At 38.8% G+C, this 22251-nt stretch overlaps 1 long non-coding RNA gene across 3 annotated transcripts in view; it reads right to left on the bottom strand.

Moving 5' to 3' along the window:
* Positions 1–4783: 4783 nt before the first annotated feature.
* Positions 4784–22251, bottom strand: part of LOC137621184 (uncharacterized) — a 57057-nt gene continuing 39589 nt past the window's right edge. For all 3 annotated transcript variants that reach the window (XR_011040166.1, XR_011040165.1, XR_011040164.1), the window contains one exon: positions 4784–5257. This is a non-coding gene — a long non-coding RNA (uncharacterized lncRNA). The remainder of the gene's footprint in view (positions 5258–22251) is intronic.

Raw genomic sequence — 22251 nt, 5'->3', positions numbered from 1 at the left:
CCCATTAGGTGAACTGGTTTTTATTAGTTACCCCTTAAGTGAACATGCCAATTTCACCAGAGCTTAGATGAACATAATTTTTTTAGTGCTACAGTTTCTCTAATAGATTCAGTAGCATAAGGTGAACAGTCACTTTAGTTTTATTAGATACCTATTAATATCCAAGAATAGGTAACAGGTTATATATTTAGGTACTTGTGATTAGGAGAACTGTTTTTATTTGTTGCCCCTGTAGTGAAATAAGTTTTAAGCTCTTAAATGGGAAAGTTTTTCTTAGCTACCCATTAGGTGAACTGCTGGATTTTATTAGTTACCCCCTTAGGTGAACTTGCCAATTTCTATTAGTTACCAGAGCTAGAGTTTCTCAATAGATTCAGTAGCCTAAGGTGAACAGTTACTTTTTAGTTTTTAGATACCTATGTGATTAGGTGAACTGTTTTTTGAGTTACCCATGGTTAGAATAGCTTTTGTTTATATTGAAAATTTAGTGCTACAGTTTCTACTAATAGAATCGGTGCAGTGTCTGTCTTATATACTACGTTTTTCATACAAGCACTGACCTGGTGCTGTGAGTAGGTTGATTTTTTACAGGTCCCTGATCTTGATATGAGTAGGCCTACAGGTAACTGAATTATAGGTTCTGTTAGTTGGGGCAACTTTGTTCTTTTCTGGAGTTAGCTGATAAAATCAGTGTGAGGATAGAATAAGTGCCAAGAAAAATTAAATGGCTAGACAGATTCAAATAGGTCTCTCTTCATATGATTGAAATGGTGACAAAATTAATATCCTTGCTTTAAATTATTTGTGATTAAGTACAACTTTACCAATTACTAAACTGTTGCCATGTAACCCCATCAAAATTGGTTTACTGTCATGTCTTATGCACAGTACAGTAGAAATGTGTTATCAGTACAGATCCAGGATAAGGGACTGAACTAGCAAGTGAGATAATGTAGAATGTCATCCATAAGAGCATAAGGTATCTTACATGATAAACTGGTTATGCTTTAAGTTTTGAGTTAGTTTTAATGGTAAAGTATAACCAGTTTTAAAAACTCGTTATGATTTACCATTAAAATATAACTCAAAACATTTTAAAGCATAACCAGTTTATCATGTAGGATACCTTATGCTCTTATAGATGACAGATACCTTATGCTGTAATAGATGACAATCTATATTATATCTTACTTGCTAGTTCAGTCCCTTATCCTAGATCTGTACTGATATTACACATTTCTACTGTACTGTGCATAAGACATGACAGTAAACACACTTGCATAGTTGTAATGGACTGATCTAGTAACACAATATTCAAACAAATAAGGAAAGTATTAAAATAAAAATACCAAATTCCGCTGTTTTTTATTTATTATTCACACTATAGCAAAATAAAATAAGGATAAATGTGTAATTTGTATACCCTTGATATGTATTATATACCCTTTCCTTTTACACTGCAGTTTAGCATTCCACTTCCCCTCCACAAGGGTATTGGCAATTTTCCTCGGATATGAAGTGTTGTACTAACAGTAGGTTTCAGAATTAATCATCCACATTTGGACTGTACAGCAGTCTCCATCTTCTTAAGGGTAGGAGTCTGTGCCAATAATAACCTTCCCCATCAGTGTCTCTGAGTGATCAATAAACCTCTGGTGGTGTTGGGATGCAAGTTGCAGCTTCAATCCCCCTTCTCATCAAGGGCAGAGTGATTAATAGATCTCCAGTGGTGGTGGTGTTGGGATGTAAGTTGCAGCTTCAATCCCCCTTCTCATCAAGGCCTGAGTGATCAATAGACCTCCACTGGTGGTGGTGTTGGGATGCAAGTTGCAGCTTCAATCCCCCTTCTCATCAAGGGTTGAGTGATCAATAGACCTCCAGTGGTGTTGGGATGCAAGTTGCAGCTTCAAGCCCCCTTCTCATCAGGGGCTGAGTGATCAATAGACCTCCAGTGGTGGTGGTGTTGGGATGCAAGTTGCAGGTTCAATCCCCCTTCTCATCAAGGGCAGAGTGATCAATAGACCTCCAGTGGTGTTGGGTTGCAAGTTGCAGCTTCAATCCCCCTTCTGAGTGATACTTCAGGCACAGCAGATTTCTCCCTCCACAAAGCAAATGTGGGGTGGCCTCCATCTTCTAATGTGTACGCTTGAGTGATTATCTCCTCCCTCTGCTGGGATGTGGGTGCAATAAAATCATTGTGTATTCATGTGAGTAATACTCTCCATTGTATTTAAGTCTATTTATTTGCTCCAAGTATTATTGTCATCAGGTTGAAGTAACAGAATCTGGAATGATAAAAATCTGTAAATAACTGTTCAAAAGTATTTAAGATAACTCAGGTTCCAATATTTAATAGATTTTATACTGCTAAACACTTTCAATAAAGTATTAAGATAAAATTTTTTACTACAAGTGGCAATATATTTACTCAAACATAATTGCAGTATTACAAGGAAAGATTTAAACCTACAATATTTGAACTATTAGGTTGAAGTTTTTCTCCAATTTTTGTATCTTTTGTACTACAGTAATATTTGGGTAAGACTATAAAGCCAGATTAATTAAATTGATGGGTCAAACAAGATTTCAAATAAATGGAGACTCACAATATCGATTTAATAATATATGGTAGGAAGTAACTTGATTTGATGCCCCATCTACACTTTATATCATAAGTGATTTGAATGTGAACTATTGTTTGAGATGGTCCCCATGCCATATTGATGGGCATAAAGTTTTAAGTTGCCAATATTGTGGCTTAACAACTGGCACTTCCTCCAAGACTTGAGAGGGATGTGTGGTAATAACTATCATGGCTTATATATTTTATATACCTGCCTCCCAAAACTACCTTATTACATAGGATATTTATAATGGATTATTTAAATTTCAAGCAACAAGCCCGGTATCAAGATCAGCCAAGTCATCAGCAACCATTACTTGGTAAAATAAAAAAAAATAGGAAGAGAGTAACTTTCTTTTTTAGGTTTAATAAAAATCAAAGGAAGAGCAAGAGGGGTAATAATGAAATCTTCAAAGAACCCCACAATACACATCAAAGTCTTGACAGTGTAGATACTTTTTGGGCCCAGAAAAAATGGACAGAAGCTGTTCAGCATCGAGGTGCAACTACAAGGTTGCACTTTAGCAGTTTCCCTATTGTAAAGTTGTAGTAGTTGGCAGGCTAGATGGAAAACCTGAAGTGAGAATGAAGGCAATATAGAGAAGACAAAAAACGGGGTGCTGCTATTGGCCATTCAGAAAAATCTTCTAGTGTAGAAAGACTTGAGTAGTGATGTGGCAGAAATAACAGAACACTGAAACACCTGAACTGACTGGAGACAATTTTTTTTTTAAATGTGACCAAAGAAACAGGATCCAAATAAGATCCTAACAAGCAAGCTGAAGGAGTCTCCAGAAATCTGCTGTAATGGCATCTTACCCATTGAGTAAAAATCAATGTAATGGAATAGACATTAAAAAATTGAAGGAATACAAACCTCAATTTCTCCAAATCATTCAAAACTAGATTAGATCCAAGAATTTTTGCCTTTTAGTTCAAACACTAGGTCCTGGGAGGACATTGTGCACATGCACACTAGGTAAAAATTCCAAAGTTGCAATATTAAGCAAATATTTTGAGGTTGGACAGCAAGATGGGAGAAACAAATCATGAAGAGAAGTATAATTGAAAGCTAGAAAGTCAGTGCAATTAAGGGCTAAAACATCACTGCAAAGACCTTCAAATAATATTAGCCTAAAGGGCAAACCTTGAGGTAACAGTAAAAATTGATGCTTAAAGGCCACATGTGAATGGCAGAGCCAAGGAACAGTGACAGTGTCCTCGCTAGCAGGACAATGCTTTTGAGTCAAGTAGACCTATAGGTTGGACTATCTTAGCTCACAAGAATGGTGAGGTTGCAGATGTAGAGAAGCTATCAAGTTTGAGAAGGACTCCAACTTCCGTCTGGCAGATTGCAGCCAAGGACATTTCCAATAGGCAATCACAAGATTAAATCTTAAAAAGTCAAAATATGCAAATTGATTGAAACTTAAATAATTATGCAATAAACCTGGTGTATTTTGGGGGGCAAATGTACTGTGTAGTCCCCAAAGACACTTCTGGTAAAGGCTTGAACAGGCAATCCTATCACCAATCTTCTTGGGGACCACACTACACCTCAGCAAATGTACCGTAGGTTTTTCCTTTGCCAAAACCCATTTTGTAATATATCAAAAACTGTATTAGTGTTTTTCAGTGCTAAAATTATGAGAGAACAAAAGACTTGCACTCTAAACCTTTGCCAGTTAAATTTTTTAAATGGTGACCATAACTCAGCAGAATGTTACCAAGCAATCTTCAATCTGAACCTAGAGAAAAGTAACGAGTCCTATTATCATATCTATACAGTACCTTTACTTGTATATACAAAAATGTAAGACGAGGGTTTTTATCTATAGTTCATGAACTTTGCAACCAAGGAAATGTCATTAGATTTATACAACTTGAGTATAGCCCCCCAGATGCACAATGAACTAAAAGTAGAGAGATTGGACAGGAAATAGGGAGTTGCAGCTTGTAATTATTGTCACTGAAACCAGAGTGAGTGGATAGGGTTGGTGGAAAAATTATAATCTTCCATCCAAGGTTTCATAAGTTTAATCATTGAAAAATATTTTTTTTTTTAATATGCTGTTTTAAAAACAAGGGTTGTGCCTTGCAAGTCCAGATGATCAGTGTAGCTACAAATCTTTCATCTGTTCTTTTGATTATATGCGTTAACTAATGCAAATTAACTTGAAAATATGCTACCAGGAAAGTCAATAAATATTTATCACACTGATTATAATTAAATTTTAGACATTTCCTGGATAAAAACATTAAGATTCTATTTTCAACATTATATAGGACCTGGAAATAATGATAAACTTTAACTCCCTGGAAAATCAACCTTTTAAAAGCTTACTCATAAGTTTGGTTACCTATATATAATTATCTAACTTTTGTTTGAATATAATTCAATGAGCAACAAAATCAACTTCCATATAATTTTAGGTATAAGAAAAAAATCAAAATATGCATCACCTTTATCCAGCAGTAATATTTTCCAATCACTTCTGTCCAATTTTTCAAAATCTAAGCATGTTAAATTTAGTCACCTCAGCAGCTGCATAGTAACTGACAGTTGAACTTTAAATATTTGGCTTTGTGATGACATCAGTATTGAGTTTCCTTCAATTCATACATGCCAGCACCCTGAAATAAGATGAAATGGTTAATATAGGTACATTCATTAATTCATATATTTATATCCCAATTTGCTTTAATGGCAACCATTCAACACGCTTAGCCTCCAATTCTACTAATCAGGCTAGAATCAGCAACACTTCAATTAGAGTTTCTCCTTTTATAGTCCAATATTAAATATACCTTGTGGGTTTCTTCATGTATCATTGCTCCCTATGACTTTCTGGGCCCTACATGTGTGCTGTTAACCTGATATTCCCTTGGAAGGGTTACCATAAGTAATATAACCTCTTAGTTCTCCCGAGTTAAACAAGTTAAATTTTATTCTTTCAATCTCCCTGACAGATCTCTAAATAATAAACCAAGATGACAAATTCGTAGATAATTTGTATTTTTCCTAACTATACAAACCTTAGCTATTCAATAGGGGTATTACTTTCGGCGTAGCTGAAATGACGAGCCATTAATTTTTAAGAGGGTTTACTACCCACACCGCTACTTAGCGGGGGTAGGGGAGGGTAGCTTGCTACCCCCCCTCTCACACACCTGTGCTTGAGCTCACTTTGCTTGGAGGTAGGACTTCAAGGGGGATAGGGCTGGTGGCCAAGATTGGTTAAATAGCTAAGGTTTGTATAGTTAGGAAAAATAAAAATTATCTACAAATGTCATTTGTTCCGTAACTGGAATAAAAACCACGCTATTTAATAGGGGTGACTCACCCATTAGGAAGGGAGGACGTCCCAGCCAGTCTGGCTTTTGGCTTAGCCCGGGGGCTCGTTATTTGAGTGTGTAAGCACCCAAGGAATAAAGAGTCCCTTCACCTCGCTAGAACCTTGTTACGCAAGGTCTGCGGCCTACGCAAGCTGTGTGTGAAGGTAGGAAGAAGTGTGACTCGTCCTAGAAAGTTGTTCTGAAGTTCTTTAGATGGAAACTTGTAGACTAGGACTTTCCCAATACCACCTCGTCAGGGTATGGGGACGTAACACTATTAATATTAATAATAGGAAAACAAGGGAGCATGGTTTACCTGCAGTGGTTTGAGGTCAGCTATGCAGAGAACCCAGGATGCTGCTTTCCCTAAGAGAGGGGATGATGAAGAAAAGAATAAGGGCCAGTCAAACCTTTTCATTCATGCAGACTAAAACCGGGTAACAATGCCCTCAACCTTCAGCTACTTGTCCAATAAGGAGCTTGAGGTTTTAAACCAGCTGTTGTGCAGCCACCACATGACCAATAGTGAACGTATCGAGTCTCCTGTGGGTCACGTCTTGCAGGTAGTGGGATGTGAATGTTGTTTGACGTTTCCACACCCCAGCTTGTAGAACTTGCGTCACTGAAAAATTTCTTTTGAAGGCCAGGGACGTAACTATGCCCCTGACATCATGTGCTCTGGGGCGACGTGACAGAGCAGGGTCTGGATTCAGGGCCAGGTCAATGACCCTACGAATCCATGCAGAGATGGTGTTCTTGGTGACCCTCCTCTTAGTCCTTCCTGTGCTGACGAATAGTGCTGGCACACGAGGAGGGGCTGCAGCAGTTCTTTTCAGATAAAGCCTTAAGCTCCTTACTGGGCATAGTAAGAGATGGTCTGGGTCATCTGTTACAGTACGGAGACTAGAAATCGGGAAGGAGTCGAATTGAGGATCCACCACTCCAGGATTTTGAGTCTTGGCAATAAACTCAGGGACGAAGCTGAACGTTACGTCCCCCAATCCCCTTGAATGGGCGATGTCATACGAGAGACCATGAAGTTCGCTGCCTCGCTTGGTCGAGACCAAAGCTAGCAAGAATACCGTCTTCCAGGTTAGGTGGCGATCTGATGCCTGGCGTAATGGTTCATAAGGAGGTCTCTTAAGAAACCTGAGAACTCGTACCCTGTTCCATGGGGAGGTCACACTTCTGACTGAGGGCTGTAAGTTCATAACTTCATATGAGTAGAGAAAGTTCTAGCAATGAAAAAATGTCCACTCCTTTCAGCCTGAAGGCTAGACTTAAGGCAGAGCAATAGCCTTTCACTGCCGAGACTGAAAGGCGCATTTCTTCACGCAAATACACGAGGAACTCCGCTATTATTGGAATAGTGGCATCGAGTGGATAGATACCCGCTTCCACAACACCAACCACAGAAAACTTTCCACTTTGCCTGGTAGACTGCTGCAAAAGACTTTCGCAGGTATCCAGACATCCTGACAGCAACTTGTTGCAAAAATCCTCTCTCAGAGAGGAGATGCTGGATAGTCTCCAGGCGTGAAGTCGTAGTGAACCTGCAGCTTTGTGGAAGATGTTGGCATGTGGTTGTTTGAGTAGATTGTGCCTGTTTACTAAAAAAATTTGTACTAAAAGTGGCAATACATTTTTACTCAAACAAAAATGCATCATTTCATTACAAAAACCCTTAAACTTACAGTATTTGAACTATTAGGTTGAACATTTTCTCCAATTTTTTTATCTTTTATACTATTCCAGTTATATTCGGGAAAGAATATAAAGCGAGACTAATTAAATCGATGGGTGAACAAGATTTTAAATAAATGGAGACAAGATCAACTTAATAATATATGGTAGGAAGTAACTTGATTTGATGCCCTATCTACACTTTATATCTGAAATGATTTGAATGTGAACTATATTATTTGAGATGGTACCCATGCCCTATTGATGGGCATAAAAGTTGCAAGTTGGCAATATTGTGGCTTAACAACTCCCACTTCCTCCAGGACCTGGAGAGGAATGTGTATTTAGTAGTAGTAACTATCAAGGCATATATACTTAATATACCTGCCTCCTAAAACACTACCTTAGTACATAGGATATTTATAATGGATTACTTAAGTTTCAAGCAACAGGCCAGGTATCAAGATCAGCCAGGTCATCAGCAACCATTACTTAGTAAAAGAAAAAAAATAGAGGAGTACCTTTCTTTTTTAGGCTTAATAAAAATCAAAGGAAGAGTAAGAGGGGTATAATGAAATCTTCAAAGAACCCCACAATACACAAAGTCTTGACAGTGTGGATGCTTAGGCCAAGAAAATATGGGCAGAGAAGCTGTTCAGCATCGAGGTTCAACTATAAGGGTACACTTGGCAGTTTCCCTAATGTAAAGTTGAAGTAGTTGAGAAGCTAGATGTTAAAACTGAAGTGAGAATGGAGGCAATATAGAGAAGAGAAAAAAAGGGGTGCTGCCATTGGCCATTCAGAAAAAGCTGCTAGTGTAGAAAGACTTTAGTGGCCAAAATAGTAGAGATGTGGCAGAAATAACAGCACACTGAAACACCTACACTGACTGGAGACAATTTATTTTAAATGTGACCAAAGAAACAAGATCCTAACAAGCAAGCTGAAGGAGTCTCCAGACAAATCTGCTGTAATGGTATCTTGCCCATTGAGTAAAAATCAATGTAATGGAATAGACATTAAAAAATTGAAGGAATACAAACCTCAATTTCTCCAAATCTTTCAAACTAGGATTAGATCAAAGAATTTTTGCCTTTTAAGTTCAAACACTAGGTCTTGGGAGGACATTGTGCACATGCACACTAGGTAAAAAATCCAAAGTTGCAATATTAAGCAAACATTTTGATGTTGGAAATCAAGATGGAAGAAACAAATCATGAGGAGAAGTATAATTGAAAGCTAGAAAGTCAGTGCAATTAAGGGCTAAAACATCACTGCAAAGACTTAGTAATACAGGCATTACCCTACACGGCAAACCTCGAGCTAACAGTATAAACTGATGCTTAAAGGCCACGTGTGAATGGCAGAGCCTAGGAACAGTGACAGTGTCCTCACTAGCAGGACAATGCTGACGAGTCATTAGGTAGACCTATAGGCTCCACTCTATCATGGCTCACAAGAATGGTGAGGTTGCAGATGTAGAGAAGCTATCAAGTTTGAGCGGAACTCCAACTTCCGTCTGGCAGATTGCAGCCAAGGACGTTTCCAATAGGCAACCACAAGATTAAATCCTTAAGTCAAATTATGCAGATTGATTAAAACTTCAAGAATTATGCTATAAACCTGGTGTATTTTTGGAGGCAAATGTACTGAGTAGTCCCCCAGGACACTTATGGTAAAGGATTGAACAGGCAATCCTATCACTAATCTTCTTGGGGACCACACTACACCTCAGCAAATGTACCGTAGGTTTTTCCTTTGCCAAAAGCCATTTTGTAATATATCAAAAACTGTATTGGTGTTTTTCAGTGCTAAAATAATTAGAGAAGTAAAGAATTGCACTCTAAACCTTTGCCAGTTACATTTTTTAAATGGTGACCATAACTTAGAATGTTACCAAGCAATCTTCAAACTGAACCTAGAGAAAAGTACCAAATCCTATTATCAAATCTATAGTTGCTGCAAAAGAGTACCTCCTTGCTTGTTGATGTAGGCCACTACTGTGGTGTTGTCGCTCATCACCACCACAGAGTGACTTGCCAGGTACTGTTGGAACTGTTGAAGGGCCAGAAAGACGGCCTTCATCTTTAGGAGATTTATGTGGAGGTACTTTTCTGACTCTGACCAGAGGCCTGAGGTCGTCTGGTGCAGCACGTGAGCCCCCCACCCTTTTTTTGTATATACAAAAATGTAAGCCAAGGGTTTTTATCTATAGTTCACGAACTTTGCACTAAAGGAAATGTCATTAAATTGATACAACTTGAGTAAAGCCCCACAGATGCACAATGAACTTGAAGTAGAGGGATTGGACAGGAAATTGGGAGTTGCAGCTTGTAATAATTGTCACTGAAACCAGAGTGAGTGGATAGGGTTGGTGGAAAAATTATAATCTTCCATCCCAGGTGTCATAAGTTTAATCATTGAAAAATGTATCTTTTTTTAATATGCTGTTTTAAAAACAAGGGTTGTGACTTGCGAGTCAAGATGATCAATGTAGCTACAAATCTTTCATCTGTTCTTTTGATTATATGCGCTAACTAATGCAAATTAACTTGAAAATATGCTACCAGGAAAGTCAATAAATATTTATCACACTGATTATAATTAAATTCTAGACAATTCCTGGATAAAAACATTAAGATTCTATTTTCAACATTATATAGGACCTGGAAATAATGATAAACTTTAACTCCCTGGAAAATCAACCCTTTAAAAGGTTACTCAAGTTTGGTTACCTATATATAATTATCTAACTTTTGTTTGAATATAATTCAATGAGCAACAAAATCTACTTCCATATAATTTTTGGTATATGAAAAAAAATCAAAATATGCATCACCTTTATCCAGCAGCAATATTTTCCTATCACTTCTGTCCAATTTTTTAAAATCTCAGCATGTTAAATTTAGTCACAACATCAGTTGCATAGTAACTGCAGTTAAACTTTAAATATTTGGCTTTGTGACGACATCAGTATTGTGATTCCTCCAATTCATACATACCAGCACCCTGAAATAAGATAAAATGGTTAATATAGGTTCATTCATTAAATTCATATTCATATTACAATTTGATTCAACCACAACCATTCAACACTATCTAGCCTCCAATTCTACAAATGAGGCTAGTACCAGCAACACTTCAACATCAGTTTCTCCTTTTACAGTCCAATATTAAACATACCTTGTGTGTTTCTTCATGTACCATTGCTCCCTATGACTTTCTGGGCCCTAAAGGTGTGCTGTTAACCTGATATTCCCTTGGAAGGGTTACCATAAGTAATATAACCTCTCAGTTCTCCCGAGTTAAACAATTTAAATTTTATTCTTTCAATCTCCCTGACAGGTCTCAAAATAGTAAACCAAGTTGTCATTTATACTGCCAGAATTTCTCATCCCCCTAGCATCCCAAGGAAGATGGAATGAAAAGTTTCATTTGATGGACACTTGAGGTGCAGGTGCTTCAAGTCAACAACAGTCAGGGAAGATACAGCCAAAGAAAAGTAAAAATTTTCCTTACCGACAGAAGTAGAGATTCTTCAAAGAGTGGCCACTTGCCAGGCCATCTAGGGGAAGGGGAAACTATCTTTCAAATCTTATTTTAAGAGGGAGAATGATTAAAAGAATTAACAAAAATTCAAATTAGTTAACATAGAAAATTTTTTGACTGACCTTATTAAAGACCAAATTAGCTTTTATGGGATTTTTTCAAAAATGACACCAGCGAATTTACTCCGAAACATCAACACTACCCTCCCCCGAAGGGATGGTACTTTACCTCAATAATACGAGGGACTTTGTATATAGCAATATAATAATTATCACCCCTCTAATCATACCAAACTGCCGACATGCCTTTTAGAAACCAGCCCACCACTGAAATCCATGGGCTAATTTCTTTTGTGCGAGTGAATGTCCTCCATAACAATTTTAAGAATATCTACCAGTATCTCTAGGAATCAAACATTATCGAGTATCTAGCAAAACTATCAAAGCACCCACAATTAGTCTTGAAAACTCCAATCACAGCAAGTGCAATTCCCTCTCAATACAGACACTAAAAAGAGAAGAGAGGTTGGACAGACAGGTGTGAGAATGTTTTTTATTGGAGATTGAAATAATTTTAAGAGTATTTGAGACATTCCGAGTCAAAAATATGACATTCGTAGATAATTTGTATTTTTCCTAACTATGCAAACCTTAGCTATTCAATAGGGGCATTACTTTCGGCGTACCTGAAATGACAAGCCATTAATTTTTAACGAGGGTTTGCTACCCACACCGCCAGTTAGCGGGTGTAGGGGAGGGTAGCTTGCTTAACCCCCCCCCCCCCACACACACCTGTGCTTGAGCTCACTTTGCTTAAAGGTAGGACTTCAAGGGGGATAGGGCTGGCGGGCAAGTTTGGTTAAATAGCTAAGGTTTGAATAGTTAGGAAAAATACAAATTATCTACGAATTTGCCATTTGTTCCGTAACTGGAATACAAACCACGCTATTTAATAGGGGTGACTCACCCATTAGGAAGGGTGGACGTCCCAGCCAGTCTGGCTTTTGGCTTTGCCCGGGGCTCGTTATTTGAGTGTCTAAGCACCCAAGAAATAAGGAGTCCCTGCACCTCGCTAGAACCTTGCTATGCAAGGACTGCGGCCTATGCAAGCTGTGTGTGAAGGTATGAAGAAGTGTGACTCGTCCTAGGAAGTTGTTCTGAAGTTCCTTAGATGGAAACTTGTAGACTACTAGGCCTTTCCCAATACCACCTCGTCAGGGTATGGGGACGTAACAGTATTAATCTTAATACTAGGAACACAAGGGAGCATGGTTTACCTGCAGTGGTTTGAGGTCAGCTATGCAGAGAACCCAGGTTGCTGCTTTCCCCAAGAGAGGGGATGATGAAGAAAAGAATAAGGGTCAGTCAAACCTTTTCATTCATGCAGACTAAAACTGGGTAACAATGCCCTCAACCTTCTGCTACTTGTCCACTAAGGAGCTTGAGGTTTTAAACCAGCTGTTGTGCAGCCACCACAGGGCCGATAGCAAACGTATCGAGTCGCCTGTGGGTCACGTCTTGCAGGTAGTGGGATGTGAATGCTTTTTTACGTTTCCACACCCCAGCTTGAAGAACCTGCGTCACTGAAAAATTTATTTTGAAGGCCAGGGGCGTAGCTATGCCCGACATCATGTGCTCTAGGGCGACGTGACGGAGGAGGGTCTGGATTCAAGGCCAGGTCAATGACCCTACGAATCCATGCAGAGATGGTGTTCTTGGTGACCCTCCTCTTAGTCCTTCCTGTGCTGACGAATAGTGCTGGCACATGAGGACGGGCTGCAGCTGTTCTTTTGAGGTACAGCCTCAAGCTCCTTACAGGGCATAGTAAGAGATGGTCTGGGTCATCTGTTACAAAACGGAGACTAGAAATCCGGAAGGAGTTGAATTGAGGATCCGCCACTCCAGGATTCTGAGTCTTGGCAATAAACTCAGGGACGAAGCTGAACGTTACCTCCCCCCATCTCCTTGAATGGGCGATGTCATACGAGAGACCATGAAGTTCGCTGACTCGCTTGGCCGAGACCAAAGCTAGCAGGAATACAGTCTTCCAGGTTAGGTGGCGATCTGATGCCTGGCGTAATGGTTCATAGGGAGGTCTCTTAAGAGACCTGAGAACTCGTACCCTGTTCCATGGGGAGGTCACACTTCTGTCTGACGGCTCTAAGTTCATAACTAAAGGAGTAGAGAAAGTTCTAGCGATGAAAAAATGTCCACTCCTTTCAGCCTGAAGGCTAGACTTAAGGCTGAGCAATAGCCTTTCACTGCCGAGACTGAAAGGCGCATTTCTTCACGCAAATACACGAGGAACTCCGCTATTATTGGAATAGTGGCATCGAGTGGAGAGATACCCCCTTCCATGACACCAACCACAGAAAACTTTCCACTTTGCCCAGTAGACTGCTGCTAAAGACTTTCGCAGGTGTCCAGACATCCTGACAGCAACTTGTTGCAAAAATCCTCTCTTAGAGAGGAGATGCTGGATAGTCTCCCGGCGTGAAGTCGTAGTGAACCTACGGCTTTGTGGAAGATGTTGGCATGTGGTTGTTTGAGTAGATTGTGCCTGTTTACTAAAAAATTTGTACTAAAAGTGGCAATACATTTTTACTCAAACAAAAATGCATTATTTCATTACAATAACCCTTAAACCTACAGTATTTGAACTATTAGGTTGAAAATTTTCTCCAATTTTTGTATCTTTTATACTATTCCAGTTATATTGGGGAAAGAATATAAAGCCAGACTAATTAAATCGATGGGGGAACAAAATTTCAAATAACAAATGGAGACAAGATCAACTTAATAATATATGGTAGGAATTAACTTGATTTGATGCCCCATCTACACTTTATATCTGAAGTGATTTGAATGTGAACTATATTATTTGAGATGGTGCCCATGCCCTATTGATGGGCATAAAAGTTGCAAGTTGACAATACTGTATTGTGGCTTAACAACTGGCACTTCCTCCAGGATCTGGAGAGGAATGTGTATTTAGTAGTAGTAATACTATCATGGCATATATACTTTATATACCTGCCTCCTAAAACACTACCTTAGTACATAGGATATTTATAATGGATTATCTAAATTTCAAGCAATAGGCCAGGTATCAAGATCAGAGGTCATCAGAAACCATTACTTAGTAAAATAAAAAAATAAAAAAATAGGAAGAGAGTACCATTCTTTTTAGGCTTAATAAAAATCAAAGTAAGAGTAAGAGGGGTATAATGAAATCTTCAAAGAACCCCACAATACACATCAAAGTCTTGACAGTGTGGATACTTAGAAGGCCCAGAAAAAATGGGCAGAGAAGCTGTTCAGCATCGAGGTTCAACTATAAGGGTGCACTTTGGCAGTTTCCCTATTGTAAAGTTGTAGTAGTCAGGCTAGATGGAAAAACTTTAATGAGAATGGAGGCAATATGGAGAAGACAAAAAAATGGGTGCTGCTATTGGCCATTCAGAAAAATCATCTAGTGTAGAAAGACTTAAGTGGCCAAAAGAGTAGACATGTGGCAGAAATAACAGCACACTGAAACACCTAAACTGACTTGACTAAATTTTTTTTTAAATGTAACCAAAGAAACAAGTTCCTAATAAGCAAGCTGAAGGAATCTCCAGACAAATCTGCTGTAATGGCATCTTACCCATTGAGTAAAAATCAATGTAATGGAATAGACATTAAAAAATTGAAGGAATACAACCCTCAATTTCTCCAAATCATTCAAACTAGGATTAGATCCAAGAATTTTTGCCTTTTAGTTCAAACACTAGGTCCTGGGAGGATATTGTGCACATGCACACTAGGTAAAAATTCCAAAGTTGCAATAGTAAGCAAACATTTTGAGGTTGGACAGCAAGACGGAAGAAGAATCATGAAAAGAGGTATAATTGAAAGCTAGAAAGTCAGTGCAATTAAGGGCTAAAACATCACTGCAAAGACCTTCAAATAATATTAGCCTAAAGAGCAAACCTTGAGGTAACAGTAAAAATTGATGCTTAAAGGCCACATGTGGAAGGCAGAGCCAAGGAACAGTGACAGTGTCCTCACTAGCAGGACACTGCTGATGAGTCATTAGGTAGACCTATAGGCTCCACTCTATCTTAGCTCACAAGAATGGTGAGGTTGCAGATGTAGAGAAGCTATCAAGTTTGAGCAGGACTCCAACTTCCGTCTGGCAGATTGCAGCCAAGGACGTTTCCAATAGGCAACCACAAGTTTAAATCTTAAAAAGTCAAAATTTACAAATTGATTAAAACTTAAAGAATTATGCAATAAACCTTGTGTATTTTTGGGGGCAAATGTACTGTGTAGTCCCCAAGGACTCTTCTGGTAAAGGCTTGAACAGGCAATCCTATCACCAATCTTCTTGGGGACAACACTACACCTCAGCAAATGTAGGTTTTTCCTTTGCCAAAAGCCATTTTATAATATATCAAAAACTGTATTTGTGTTTTTCAGTGCTAAAATTATTAGAGAACCAAAGAATTGCACTCTAAACCTTTGCCAGTTAAATTTTTTAAATGGTGACCATAACTTAGCAGAATGTTACCAAGCAATATTCAATCTGAACCTAGCGAAAAGTAATGAATCCTATTATCATATCTATACAGTACCTATAATTGTATATAAAAAAATGTAAGCCAATGGTTTTTATCTATAGTTCATGAACTTTGCACTTAAGGAAATGTCATTAAATTTATACAACTTGAGTAAAGCCCCACAGATGCACAATGAACTAAAAGTAGAGAGATTGGACAGGAAATAGGGAGTTGCAGCTTGTAATTATTGTCACTGAAACCAGAGTGAGTGGATAGGGTTGGTGGAAAAATTATAATCTTCCATCAAAGGTTTCATAAGTTTAATCATTGAAAAATGTATCTTTTTTAATATGCTGTTTTAAAAACAAGGGTTGTGACTTGCGAGTCAAGATGATCAATGTAGCTACAAATCTTTCATCTGTTCTTTTGATTATAAGCGCTAACTAATACAAATTAACTTGAAAATATGCTACCAGGAAAGTCAATAAATATTTATCACACTGATTATAATTAAATTTTAGACATTTCCTGGATAAAAACATTAAGATTCTATTTTCAACATTATATAGGACCTGGAAATAATGATAAACTTCAAATCCCTGGAAAATCAACCCTTCAAAAGCTTACTCCTAAGTTTGGTTACCTATATATAATTATCTAACTTTTGTTTGAATATAATTCAATGAGCAACAAAATCAACTTCCATATAATTTTTGGTATATGAAAAAAAAAATCAAAATATGCATAACCTTAATTCAGCAGCAATGTTCTCCAATCACTGTCCAATTTTTCAAAATCTCAGCATATAAAATTTAATCACCTCAGCAGCTGCATGGTAACTGACCGTTATCCTTTAAAAATTTGGCTTTGTGACGACATCAGTAGTGTTTTTCCTTCAATTCATATATGCCAGCACCATGAAATAAGATAAAATGGTTAATATAGGTTCATTCATTAAATTCATATTCACATTACAAATTGCTTTAAGCACAACCATTCAACATTTATCTAGCCTCCAATTCTACAAATGAGGCTAGTACCACCAACACTTCTACATCAGTTTCTCCTTTTACAGTCCATAATTAAACATACCTAATGTGTTTCTTCATGTACCATTGCTCCCTATGACTTTCTGGGCCCTAAAGGTGTGCTTTTACCCTGATATTCCCTTGGTAGGGTTACCATAAGTAATATAACCTATCTTACTCCTTACGAGTTAAACAAGTTAAATTTTATTCTTTCAATCTCCCTGACAGGTCTCAAAATAGTAAACCATGTTGTCATATATACTGCCAGAATTTCTCATCCCCCTAGCATCCCAAGGAAGATGGAATGAAAGGTTTCACATGATGGATACTTGAGTTGCAGGTGCTTCAAGTCAACAACAGTAAGGGAAGATACAGCCAAAGAAAAGTAAACATTTTCCTTACCGACAGAAGTAGAGATTCTTCAAAGAGTGGCGACTTGCCAGGGCATCTAGGGGAAGGGGAAACTATCTTTCAAATCTTATTTTAAGAGGGAGAATGATTATAAGAATTAACAAAAATCAAAATTAGTTAACATAGAAAATTTTTTGACTGACCTTATTAAAGACCCAATTAGCTTTCATGGGATTTTTCCACCAATGACACAAGTGAGCTAACTCCTGAACATCCACACACTACCCTACCCCGAAGTGACGGTACTTTACCTCAATAATACGAGGGACTTCGTATATAGCAAGAATATAGTCATCACCCCTCTAATCATACCAAACTGCCGACATGCCTTTCTTTAGAAACCAGCCAACCACTGGAATCCATGGGCTAATTTCTTGAGTGCGAGTGAATGTCCTCCATATCAATTCTAAGAATATCTACCAGTATCTCTTAAGAACCAAACATTATCGAGTAGTTAGCTAAACTACCAAAGCACCCGCAATTAGTCTTGAAAACTCCAATCACAGCAAGTGCAATTCCCTCTCAATACAGACACTAAAAAGAGAAGAGAGGTTGGACAGACAGGTGTGAGAATGTTTTTGTATGGAGATTGAAATAATTTTAAGTGTATTTGAGACATTGAGTCAAAAATATGACAAATTCGTAGATAATTTGCATTTTTCCTAACAATGCAAACCTTAGCTATTTAATAGGGGTATTACTTTCGGCGTAGCTGAAATGACGAGCCATTAATTTTTAACAAGGGTTTACTACCCACACAGCTAGTTAGCGGGGGTAAGGGAGGGTAGCTTGTTACTCCCCCCTCTCTCACACACCTGTGCTTGAGCGCTCACTTTGCTTGAAGGTAGGACTTCAAGGGGGATAGGGCTGGCGGGCAAGTTTGGTCAAATAGCTAAGGTTTGTATAGTTAGGAAAAATAAAAATTAGCTACGAAATTGCCATTTGTTCCGTGACTGGAATACAAACCACGCTATTTAATAGGGATGACTCACCCATTAGAAAGGGTGGACGTCCTAGTCAGTCTGGCTTTTGGTTTTGCCCGGGGGCTCGTTATTTGAGAGTGTACGCACCCAAGAAATAAGGAGTCCGTGCACCTCGCTAGAACCTTGCTACGCAAGGACTGCGGCCTACGCAAGCTGTGTGTGAAGGTATGAAGAAGTGTGACTCGTCCTAGGAAGTTGTTCTGAAGTTCTTTAGATGGACACTTGTAGACTACTAGGCCTTTCCCAATACCACCTCGTCAGGGTATGGGGACATAACAGTATTAATCTTAATACTAGGAACACAAGGGAGCATGGTTTACCTGCAGTGGTTTGAGGTCAGCTATGCAGAGAACCCAGGATGCTGATTTCCCCAAGAGAGGGGATGATGAAGAAAAGAATAAGGGCCAGTCAAACCTTTTCATTTATGCAGACTAAAACCAGGTAACAATGCCCTCAACCTTCTGCTACTTGTCCACTAAGGAGCTTGAGATTTTAAACCAGCTGTTGTGCAGCCACCACAGGGCCGATAGCGAACGTATCGAGTCTCCTGTGGGTCACGTCTTGCAGGTAGTGGGATGTGAATGTTGTTTGAAGTTTCCACACCCCAGCTTGAAGAAACTGCGTCACTGAAAAATTTCTTTTGAAGGCCAGGGACGTAACTATGCCCCTGACATGTGCTCTAGGGCGACGTGACGGACGAGGGTCTGGATTCAAGGCCAGGTCAACGACCCTACGAATCCATGCAGAGGTGTTCTTGGTGACCCTCCTCTTAGTCCTTCCTGTGCTGACGAATAGTGCTGGCACATGAGGACGGGCTGCAGCTGTTCTTTTGAGGTACAGCCTCAAGCTCCTTACTGGGCATAGTAAGATATGGTCAGGGTCATCTGTTACAGTACGGAGACTAAAAATCGGGAAGGAGTCTAATTGAGGATCCGCCGCTCCAGGATTCTGAGTCTTGGCAATAAACTCAGGGACGATGCTGAACGTTACGTCCCCCCATCCCCTTGAATGGGCGATGTCATACGAGAAACCATGAAGTTCGCTGACTCGCTTGGCCGAGACCAAAGCTAGCAGGAATACAGTCTTCCAGGTTAGGTGGCGATCTGATGCCTGGCGTAATGGTTCATAGGGAGGTCTCTTAAGAGACCTGAGTACTCGCACCCTGTTCCATGGGGAGGTCACACTTCTGTCTGAGGGCTGTAAGTTCCTAACTACATATGAGTAGAGAAAGTTCTAGCAATGAAAAAATGTCCACTCCTTTCAGCCTGAAGGCTAGACTTGAGGCAGAGCAATAGCCTTTCACTGCCGAGACTGAAAGGCGCATTTCTTCACGTAAATACACGAGGAACTCCGCTATTATTGGAATAGTGGCATCGAGTGGAGAGATACCCCCTTCCACGATACCAACCACAGAAAACTTTCCACTTTGCCTGGTAGACTGCTGCAAAAGACTTTCGCAGGTGTCCAGACATCCTGACAGCAACTTGTTGCAAAAATCCTCTCTCAGAGAGATGCTGGATAGTCTCGTGGCGTGAAGTCGAAGTGACCTCCGGCTTTGTGGAAGATGTTGGCATGTGGTTGTTTGAGTACATTGTGCCTGTTTACTAAAGAATTTGTACTAAAAGTGGCAATACATTTTTACTCAAACAAAAATGCATTATTTCATTACAAAAACCCTTAAAACCTTCAGTATTTGAACAATTAGATGGAAATTTTTCTCCAACTTTTGTATCTTTTATACTATTCCAGTTATATTGGGGAAAGAATATAAAGACAGACTAATTAAATCGATGGGTGAACAAGATTTCAAAAAACAAATGGAGACAAGATCAACTTAATATATGGTAGGAATTAACTTGATTTGATGCCCCATCTACACTTTATATCTGAAGTGATTTGAATGTGAACTATATTATTTGAGATCGTGCCAATGCCCTATTGATGGGCATAAAAGTTGCAAGTTGACAATATTGTGGCTTAACAACTCGCACTTCCTCCAGGACCTGGAGAGGAATGTGTATTTAGTAGAAGTAATAACTATCATGGCATATATACTTTATATACCTGCCTCCTAAAACACTACCTTAGTACATAGGATATTTATAATGGATTACTTAAGTTTCAAGAAACAGGCCAGGTATCAAGATCAGCCAGGTCATCAGCAACCATTACATGGTAAAATAAAAAAAATAGAAGAGTACCTTTCTTTTTTAGGCTTAAAAATCAAAGGAAGAGTAAGAGGGGTATAATGAAATCTTCAAAGAACCCCACAATACACAAAGTCTTGACAGTGTAAATACTTTTTAGGCTTAGAAAAAATGGGCAGAGAAGCTGTTCAGCATCGAGGTTCAACTATAAGGGTGCACTTTAGCATTTTCCCCATTGTAAAGTAGTTGAGAGGCTAGATGGAAAAACTGAAGTGAGAATGGAGGCAATATAGAAGAGAAAAAAAGGGGTGCTGCTATTGGCCATTCAGAAAAATCTTGTGTAAAAAGACTTTAGTAGCCAAAAGAGTAGTAATGTGGCAGAAATAACAGCAAACAAACACCTAAACTGACTTGAGACTAACATTTTTCTTAAATGTGACCAAAGAAGCAAGATCCTAACAAGCAAGCAGGAGGAGTCTCCAGACAAATCTGCAGTAATGGTATCTTACTCATCGAGTAAAAATCAATGTAATGGAATAGATATTAAAAAATTGAAGGAATACAAACCTCAATTTCTCCAAATCATTCAAACTAGGATTAGATCAAAGAATTTTTGCCTTTTAGTTCAAACACTAGGTCTTGGGAGGACATTGTGCACATGCACACTAGGTAAAAATTCCAAATTTGCAATATTAAGCAAACATTTTGAGGTTGGACAGCAAGATGGAAGAAACAAATCATGAAGAGAAGTATAATTGAAAGCTAGAAAGTCAGTGCAATTAAGGGCTAAAACATCACTGCAAAGACCTTCAAATAATATTAGCCTAAAGGGCAAACCTTGAGGTAACAGTATAAATTGATGCTTAAAGGCCACACATGACTGGCAGAGCCTAGGAACAGTGACAGTGTCCTCACTAGCAGGACAATGCTTTTGAGTCATCAGGTAGACCTATAGGTTCGACTATCTTAGCTCACAAGAATGGTGAGGTTGCAGATGTAGAGAAGCTATCAAGTTTGAGCGGGACTCCAACTTCCGTCTGGCAGATTGCAGCCAAGGAAGTTTCCAATAGGCAACCACAAGATTAAATCTTAAAAGTCAAAATATGCAGATTAATTAAAACAAAGAATTATGCAATAAACCTGGTGTATTTTTGGGAGCAAATGTACTGTGTAGTCCCCAAGGACTCTTCTGGTAAAGGCTTGAACAGACAATCCTATCACCAATCTACTTGGGGACCACACTACACCTCAGCAATTGGACAGTAGGTTTTTCCTTTGCCAAAAGCCATTTTTTAATACATTACAAACTGTATTAGTGTTTTTCAGTGCTAAAATTATGAGAGAACTAAAGACTTGCACTCTAAACCTTTGCCAGTTACATTTTTTAAATGGTGACCATAACTTGGCAGAATGTTACCAAGCAATCTTCAATCTGAACCTGATGTAGGCCACTACTGTGGTGTTGTCGCTCATCACCACCACAGAGTGACTTGCCAGGTACTGTTGGAACTGTTGAAGGGCCAGAAAGACGGCCTTCATCTTCAGGAGATTTATGTGGAGGTACTTTTCTGACTCTGACCAGAGGCCTGAGGTCGTGTGGTGCAGCACGTGAGGCCCCCCACCCATTTTTTGTATATACAAAAATGTAAGCCAAGGGTTTTTATCTATTATAGTTCATGAACTTTGCACTTAAGGAAATGTCATTAAATTGATACAACTTGAGTAAAGCCCCACAGATAAACAATGAACTAAAAGGAGAGAGATTGGACAGGAAATAAGGAGTTGCCGCTTTTAATTATTGTCACTGAAACCAGGGTGAGTGGATAGGCTTGGTGGAAAAATTATAATCTTCCATCCAAGGTTTCATAAGTTTAATCATTGAAAAATGTATCTTTTTTAATATGCTGTTTTAAAAACAAGGGTTGTGACTTGCGAGTCAAGATGATCAATG

This window comes from Palaemon carinicauda, chromosome 27 (assembly GCF_036898095.1).
Source record: "Palaemon carinicauda isolate YSFRI2023 chromosome 27, ASM3689809v2, whole genome shotgun sequence".
Lineage (NCBI taxonomy): Eukaryota > Metazoa > Arthropoda > Malacostraca > Decapoda > Palaemonidae > Palaemon > Palaemon carinicauda.
The sequence above is the reverse complement of the archived record's forward strand: the minus strand, read 5'-3'. Positions and strand labels throughout refer to the sequence as shown.